Source organism: Acanthaster planci, unplaced genomic scaffold (assembly GCF_054643075.1).
Source record: "Acanthaster planci isolate LZ-2023a unplaced genomic scaffold, COTS_SCS Contig18, whole genome shotgun sequence".
Lineage (NCBI taxonomy): Eukaryota > Metazoa > Echinodermata > Asteroidea > Valvatida > Acanthasteridae > Acanthaster > Acanthaster planci.
In genome coordinates this window covers 1-9,384 of record NW_028257642.1, presented here as the reverse complement: position 1 = coordinate 9,384, position 9,384 = coordinate 1, and the positions used below count along the sequence as shown (strand labels likewise).

The 9,384-nt window shown below is 46.7% G+C and overlaps 1 pseudogene; it reads right to left on the bottom strand.

Annotated features, from left to right (window-relative positions):
- Window positions 1-561: 561 nt before the first annotated feature.
- On the bottom strand, window positions 562-2,018 carry LOC110978491 (uncharacterized; annotated as a pseudogene).
- Between the last annotated feature and the right edge of the window lie 7,366 nt (window positions 2,019-9,384).

The window sequence follows — 9,384 nt, the reverse complement described above, 5'->3', positions numbered from 1 at the left end:
GAAAACAAACCTGATCTAGCATGAAATGATTATCAATCATAAAATGATATACTAGGTGTCACAAAAACATAGATAGCATTTGTACATTGGCATGATAATTACGCCTGTTGTTTGCCCCATCCTGTTTGTAATCTATAGAGAAATGTGAGGAAAATATTGAACCTTTTGTAACACACTTGTAAATATACATGTAGTTAGCTGTGTGTAAAATTCTTTATTGTCTTGTGTTACTAGCCCACTGAGCACATTTAATTCGTATCGTATTTCTGCCTGTACTTCAGGAAACGTCGTTGTGAGATGCCAGCGCATGATACTAATCAGATTTGACAGCTCATCCCGCACTCCATGGACAGCTCGCCTTGCTCTATTGAATTCAGTATGTAGCAGTTCACCACCCTGCTCGTTGAGTAAGTTGCTCCATGGTGTGGTCCTCAAGCAATTGTAGCTTTGGAGTAATGCGTCCTATTGGAAATGACCCCCTATAAACACACAGAAAGAGCTTAATGCACACATCTGAGTACATGATTCTTCGTGGAAATATGCATATTTATTGGTATTTTTTTAATCTTCATAATCAGCTCTCTTACGGGTGCGTTCCAGTTGTGAGTTGGACATAGGATTGAAATGATTGATGGCAGAGTGAACATCGGCAAAGCTCCTCAGAAACACGTCACGAAATCATTGGCCTATTTCAGCTGCCTATCTTGTTATTTGCTCAGATGCTGCAATCGTCAGTGTATCAAGAGGAAGTCCATTAACTATCCGTCGAGGTTCAGAAGTCGGGTCTTCGATGACTGGTTTCTGTGAGGGATGCGTGAGAACTCATCTTGAAATCACCAGGTGTCATGTTTCTAAATCAATTCATTGGGCACTATTGCCGATTTTCTCGGTCGCAGACGTGCATTGTACAACTTGTCAATCCTGTTTGAAATCTCTATCCAGCTTATGTCCCTATTTTGCATAAGATCTTTTCATAATTGAGAATATGAAATTAGCTGGTCGCAGAATTATATAACAACCATGGAATAACTGAACATGGAAAAATTGATTCATCACTCTGATCGACCATTTGTGCACAACAAAGACAAAAGCAAATGTAACAATAAGGTGTTAATGGTTCATTACATTGTTTAACATATGTATGAAAGAGCATGGTTTGTTTGGTACCTGAAAACACGTATTGACGTGGTTCCCCACAAAAAACTTGCCATGGTACGCCTGCCTGCAGACTTTGTGTTTTTTCAGCAGATCGTTAAGACTGCTGGCGATTGGACCGGTAGCAAACTCAAATTCAGCCTTCTCATCACTGTGCTCCTGCAAGAAAAGACAAATCCAGAGAAAGAACAAATGCAATGATCTTTTAATTGTATGGCTGGCCTTAAACGTGAAACCAGACATAGTTTTTACTTACTGTTTCAGCAATGTCTGCTCTGAGAATGTTGACCCTGTTGACCAATTCATTGCCAGTATAGTTGTCAAGATTATCCAGAAGACGGAGGGGAACTTTTTCTTTAAGGTTTTCCAAGTGGCTGCGCTTTTCCTTCAGATTTTTCTCCAATTTCCTCTTCCTAGACAATTCGCTTGCGACTTTCTTGTCAAAGTCAGTGACCAATCTGGCATCGTCATCATCAAGCAACCTGGAGATTGCTCTCTGCTGGAGGATTTCAACGTCAAGTTGGTGGCATTCCATCTCGAAGAGATTGTACAGCCTCTTGAACACACCTAGGAAATGTGTAAGGTTGGAACAACAACCTGTCACAGAAATATTGAGTCATATGTTAATTTGCTTTGATTTAATTTTCCAAAGTCATTTACTATACATAAATTGTTATTTTATTATCTCAAAATACTTACATTGTGAATTTAAACATTGAGCACGGGCGTATAACCAACACTTTATGACACATCGTTTGCCCGATGTCTTCTCTGCCCATCATTCACATACAGCTGATGCTGTTCACAAATGGACTGCAGAGATCTATGAAAAATGGTTTTCTCTCACACAGTGGGTGTTGCATCTGCTTCTTACTGATACGACAATATGTACAACTGTAACGGGCTGCACAGGTAAGAAAATAAAAGCAAATTGAAAATAAAATGATACTTGTGGAGCAGACAGATGGTTACGCTATGTGGCATGAGGCCAAAAAATGATTATATGTACACTGACTACACATAAACTAATGAGTAAAGTGCACGTACCTTTTGAGCTACACATTCCGTACAGCATTGTCAGAAACGCACAGTCTCCAAAACACAGGAGACGAACTTTCCGTCCTTTAAAATAACACATAAAAGGAGACTTTACTTATACAAAACACAAAGATATGCATGATGCTGACAGTTGTCTGCCAAAAATAAATCCACCTACCTCCATTTTTGCTTGGCTAGATCAGATGTTTGGTTGACCAGCTAGGGAAGGGTTTGCATCAGATTATATGAACTGTCATCTCCAAGGAAGCACCCAAAAACGAGTGTGTTTTTTAGGATGTTCGGATGAAGTACATTAACGATCTGAAAGGCAATTTGGAAACTGGATCTGCCTTTATCACCCCAAAATTTTATCCATATTTCATCATCTGGTATTGTTCCATTATGCCATGTGAGAGAGTTTGTCCAGATGAAAAACAGATTTGAAAAAATACTATAGTCAGTCTCTACACGATTAGAGACAGCATGCACTGGAGTAATTTTTAATTTAACAAGCGGCCGGTTTATTCATCAACACACTCAACCAATACACCAGTAGAGGGCGCTATTGGCGGGGAGAATGTGTGATTATACGTTACTGGACTTCGCCCAGACCAGCGAACACCACAATTAATTGTGGGCATCCAGTGCCGAATCAGGGGCTTTAGCAAGTCTACGGGGCTTATTGTCAGGGCTGCGCTACACGCAAGTCACGTCAAGCGATAGCAATCCGCCCCTGCATCGACCGCAAGCTCCTATCAGGAACTATACCGCACCACCAATCAGCCCCTCAACCTATCGAGCCCCTCAACGACACACGCACCACTCGGACCTAGGCACATTCACACTAAGCTAGGTGACTTTAACCCCTGCACCGGATTTTAGACATTTACCTCAGGATCAGCCATCGATCAGGACGACTAGGCCTAGCCTGCGCACGCAGGCTTTCGGACGCACGTTTTTATAGCTTTTGGGCTGCTATGACCGCGCACGCGTGACCAAGCAGTGACTTCGCTGCCCTATTGCACAACGCACAAGGCGGTGCCTATGCGTCGTGCTTGCTTAACACACAGCTATGCGCGCCTAACGTCTGCCTCTGTTACTGGGCAGAGCGCCATCTACAACTTTGCACCGCGCCTAGTGACAAGCGCCCTAGGTACGTCACACAGCCTCCTGACAGGCCTAAATGCCCTCAATTAGATTAAGCCGAACAATTTAGGGCCGGCGACCATTTAGACCCGGTTTGAAAAGGGCCCCCCGGTAAGCTCGCCCGGTTGCAAAAACCCGTTTCACACCGGCCTGGCTACCTGCCTGGGATGCTGGACTGGTTGTTGATCTCGAAGTTCTTCATCCTGGGGTCTATTGTTTGCAAGTACTGGTACATGTAATCTATCCCAGAAGGAACCTGCTTGTGGTTTTTAATCCTTCAACTCTATACAATGTTTACACTAATCCGCTTAGACCCCTATTCATCTGTGCAAGCATGTTGGGGGAAGCCTTTCATCAGGGACTTTGAAATGCCAATGTGCAGACAGGCCTTATACCGGCCTGGAGTAGGCTGAATACCGGGCAGGCATTATACCGGGTGGGCTACCGGGGGGCCCTTTTCAAATCGGGTCTAAATGGTCGCCGTGCCTTACACTTATTCAAACAACGTGACAGAGTAAAAGAACATCTGTAAACAATTCTGAATAATTTACGTAAACAATATTACAATGTTACTTACCAAAGGTTTTGCTTACCTAACAATGTAAACGTTACGGGAAACAGTGATTTAAAGCCATTAAATGAAGATTCTGATTAAACCAAAAGAAATGACCACCCTAGGCTACAAAAAAGAGAGATCCCACTATGTTTCTTGAAATTATCTGATTTAACTGTAAGGCCCCTCTGTCAAAGTTCATGTGCGCAGGGCAAGAGTACAGTCCACAAGGATGTCTTGCAGGTAGGTCCGTTGCCGTGTCTGGCAATGAATTTCCACGCCGTCCACGTACGTCCTGGTCAGCACCTCCTCCACGATGGTTTTTACCCTTGGCACTCTTAGTCTTTTCAGCTCCAACCTTGGTCGAGACTTCGTCGTGGGGTCCTTTTTGCTGGTTTCGCGTCTAGGGAGAAGATGTAGCTGCCGGCCTTGCAGGCTCCTGCTGGTCCTCGCTCTTTGTGTCCTCCTCCGGAGGGATGCTGCTCAGGGTATATTCCTTCTCTGGTGACGCCCTCAACGGGGACAGGGGTTTCGTTTTCTGTGTGAACTTTTCCCTGGGTATCTGGATTCTCTTCTCGGGGGCGGGGCTACTCCTCTTCGAGCTCTGATGTTGGGGGGGAGTTGCCGCCTTTTACACCACCAGCCTTCGTACTTCTTTCTCGGGTTGATCGGCCTCTTGACGTTGCTGCTCATTCTGGGCTCCATCTACGTCGGACAGGTGGTTTATCTGGTTTGTTTTGTGGTGTCTCAGATTGTCTCGCCTTCGGTCTCGGTAGTCGAAGTGCTGGCATTGCAGGTACACTGCCAGTCTGTGATTCTTCTTGTGGCGTAGCAGGCCTCGTGGGAGTTAGACTCCTTTGGGCATTAGGAGCACTGGAATTCTTTTTGCGCTCCAACCTCCATCTTGTTTTCCTTATCCATGTGATTTTTTCGGGGACTTCTCAAAGTAACAGAGGGAACCATTGGTTAATAATTACTTTAAGCAACCATTGATTATTTATGAAATTAATGCGAGTACATAATTACTATCGATATCTTATCGGTAATATATGCTCCCGTTTGGGATATCTTCTAGGCCTTAATTCCGCCACAGTTTCCTCTGTCCTATCATGGCCCCACTCTACCGATATACATGTACTCGGTTCAAGCACTGTGTTATCTTTGCCTGAAACTTCATGACAAGTTTTGGTCCCTCAAATTTTTTTGCGTAGTCACATTTTGCCTCGTCATCACTTGGGGCCGGCTGCTCGATTGTCAGATCAATCAAGAGAGTGACTTCCCGGCATAACATCGTCATATGTATGCACTGGTTGCAAATGGGAGTTACTGGTCCCAATCGCGTTGACCTTTGTGCGGGTCGGTCATCATAGAAACCATGGTGAACCATTGAACCTTTCTATGAGCCCGTCTGATTTAGGATTGTATGCTGTTGTTCTTGATTTACTTATCCCTAGTAGCCGACACATTTCCTGGAATACCTCCGATTCGAGGTTGGTCCCTTGATCCGAATGGACCTCTCGGCACCCCAAATTGACAAAACCATTCTCTAACAAACTACGAGGCAACTGTTTCTGCCTTTGCATCCGGGAGCGCATAGGCCTCCATCTATCGTGTTGTGTAGTCTCCAACCATCTTTGGTCCTTGGGAGAGGACCGACCAAGTCTAATGCCACTCTCTCCATGGTTCCTCCAACATTATACTGTTGCAAGGACGCCCTCCGTCTCTTTGGGGGCGGCTTCTTCCTTGCGCATTGATCACATTTCCGGATGTATGCTCTTACATCGGCACTCATACCTGACCAGAAGTACCGCTGCTTCACACGGGCCAGGGTCTTCTTCAGGCCAAGATGGCCTCCCAAGTTACCACCATGCAGTTCTTCTACAAACTCGCGTCTCAACATCTCAGGAACCAGCAACCTCCATTGAACCGAACAACCATCGTTCGACTCCCATCGCTGGTATAGTACACCGTCTCTCACAACCAACTGATCCCAGTAGGACCAATGCGTCTTACTTGCCGGAGACCTGTGAGCTACCTCATCCCAATGAGGGCGCTCCTCCCCCTTACCTTTGACAATTAACAACCATTTTGTCGACTCATCCACCATTTGGGCGTTTCTAAATCCTTTGCTGTTTACAGCAGGCTTCACCACAGCCACTCAGCCCCTTTTTCATCTCCTGGGCTTGAGGTTGACTGTTGTTTATCTTCTTCCACAGTAACAGTTGCATCAATATCAGCATTGTCACTATCAGAATAATCTTGTGCATTACAATGGTTGCACTGTTTACAAGGTCGTCTAGACAGACTGTCAGCATTCTGATATTTGGCACCCGGACGGTGCTGGATTGGGACGTCATACTCTGACACAACCTCCAACCATTGTGCAAGTTGTCCTTCCGGTTTCTTCGAGTGCATTAACCATACCAGGGAAGAGTGGTCCGTCTGTACTTTGACCTTTTGACCGTAAAGGTACTGGTGGAAGTACTTTAAATACAAAACCTCTGCGAGCCGCTTTCTTCGAGCGACGCAGTAGTTTCTCTCAGCTTTGCTCAACATCCGGCTTGCAAAAGCACCAACTTTCTCGACACCGTTATGCACCTGAAACAGTACGGCCCCGATGCCCTCTGAACTTGATCCGTACCAAGATGTACTCGCTATTTGGTAACGGGTAGGCCAGTACCGGGGCCCCTAGAAAACACTATTTCAGCCAGTGGAATGCCTTACCACAAGACTCGTCCCAATTAATTCTTTTGACATTGGCGTCAAGGTATGCAGTGGGCTGGCGATGCTAGCGAAGTCCTTGATGAACCTTCGGTAATACGAGGCAAGGCCCAAGAATCTCCACCTCCTATGCGTTGTTCGGAACCGGCCAATCAGCGACTGGCTTAACCTTAGCCGGGTCTGTTGCTACGCCCTCAGCCGACACAATGTGGCCAGGGTAGGTTTAACCCCTGAAACAGGTTACACTTGCTTGGCTTTAACTTACGCCCAGCACTTCTCAACCGTTCAAGGACTGTTCGGAGTCGTCCCAACTCCTCTTCCACTGCCAAAGACAATGACGTCATCAAGATGCACCAAAAATATTTCCCACTGAAGCCCTGACAGTATTTTTTCCATTAGTCGTTCGAATGTAGCCAGTGCGTTGGCTAACCCGAACGGCATCACCTTCCAACGATACAGCACATTCCGTACTCAAAAACTTGACATCGGCTGTGCATCCTCGTCCAAGGCAGTACCTGCCAGTACCCTGAGGCGAGGTCGAGGGTTGAAAACCATCGAGCGCCCTCTAACGCATCCAACGTCTCATCCATTCTTGGCACAGGAAAGGCATCCTTTATTGTCATCGCATTCAGTCCTCTATAGTCGATGCACAACCGTTTCGTCTCGTCTTTCCTCTCTACCAACACAATGTTAGCTGCCCACGGACTATCTGAGGGTTCAATCAAGCCACGCCTCTTCAAGTCTTCCACTTGGCGACTGATCTCCTGTTGGTTAATCACGGGATGCTTCCTAGGATTTTGTCTTACTGGTCTAGCGCCACCAGTGTCGATGCCGTGCTTAACTATGTTAGTTCTGCCTATATCGTCGTCACCTTTTGAAAACAAATCCTGATACCCAGACACCCTCTCAATTTTGGATGATCAGGTGGGCCCCTGGTGTTACATGTTGCTCCCTTTTGGGGTTCAATACTCAAATGGGCACCACTTAGGCTGGTACATCAACCACAGACTTGGTCATTACCTGGCCCTTTTCTGCAATTCGGCCACCTGACTCAATTGGTTCCTTGGGTATACTTCCAGTCAACTCCTCACACTGACAAATAACCGTACCGGGCACAATGATCTCATGCCCAGCCGGTATCTCCGTAGTCCATGCCACTACTATCACTACTAATATTCGAAACTCGGTTGATCTAATCGACCCCTTAGCAAATAAGCCATGGTGTGGCCCCATTGCCGGAGTCATTACCGTACCGACTTCAACCTTGTTCTCATTTTTTCTCTTCAAACTCCGTCGCCATTCTTTTGTGGGTCCTCTGCATTCCTCAGCCATTCCGCAGACCCTTTGGTCGGCTGGTTCTCGTTTCCCTGGTTACGGGGACGCTTTCGTTTCGGCTGTGTACATTCTCTAGCAAAGTGTCCCTTTACACCACAATTATGACAATTTAATTCAACCTTCGGCCTCCGCAGAGGAGGTGGGGTACTCGGCACCTGTTGGTCTGACGTAGCTGGTGACGTCACTGGTTGTGACATCATGGCCCCCATCAATTTCTCCAACTGCTTCGTCATGTCGGCTACACCCTTTATGGCTCGCTCGACAGACTGCATCCTTTTCATTTCCCTATCTATACCTCTGACAAACTTGGCTGCTCTCTTGTCGACTTTCCTTTGTGCCTCTACTTTATGGAAGTTCTCAGTCTCAAGCGCCGCTTGCAATGCCTCAGACAAATTCTTCGGCCTGCTTGGAAGATTCCCTCTCGGACGTACTGATCAGCTACAGCGTCAGTAAAATGATTTTTCGCCAATCGCTCTCTCGCCTCTTCGGGAATTTCCGGATACGCCTTAACTGCTAACTCATGTACTGCCTGACACAACTCTTCCAAAAACTCCTTCGGCTTCTGCCGACGATGACGTAACTCGATTCAAAAACTCTCAGCCTGCTGGCCATGCCCAAACCTCCTAACCAACAGTTTAACTCTTCATACTTCAACGTCCGGCCCTGGAGGGCACCCTCTCCAAGAATGCGAATTGCATCTCCTTGGAGGCTTGCGGCCAAATACTCAGCCGATTGTAAATCGTACCATCGGTTCACCAACCGACAACTCTTGAAGTGCCCGTCGTACTTGTTCCACGGCACTTTGCCACTGTAGCGGTCAGGAACAATACTTGGTCGGGGGAACCAGACTAAGCCTTCCCCGCAACTCATCTTCTCCAACAACTCTCTCCTCCCTTTTTACCGGACAAGGCCCCGCCCCATCCTTATCATCAGCCCGCACGTTGTCAGTCTCAACACTTGGCGAACGCGTGGGAAAACTCATCACCTCGCAGTAGAGCTTCTTCTCTGCATCAGGTGCAGTTGGCATGTGAACATATGGACTCTCGTTCACACCCCTTCCATGTACCGCAGAGACTATCGGACTGGACGCCGCCTCTTGCCTTGGAGGTGTCCAATCAATTAAACTGCGCCCACCATCGTCTTCCTTGGAATGGACTTCTTGCGTCTTTAACTCAGTCAGTGCTGGTGCTCTGAACGACCCATGCCATGACGTCTCCTCCCTGTTTCCAGCCAAATCTTGGACAGGGAGCCGGAATACAACATCCGAATCAATTCTCACGTTTTCAAATAACTTTTGCACATCACTTGGACCAGGTCTACCAATTGGGCGCGATCCTGCTTACTTAGCTTCATGATCCTGTCCAACTGCTGAGCCTTCTCACACTGCAACAACTGAACCTCCATCCAGGACCTGTGCAAGTCCCCTCACTTGAGCT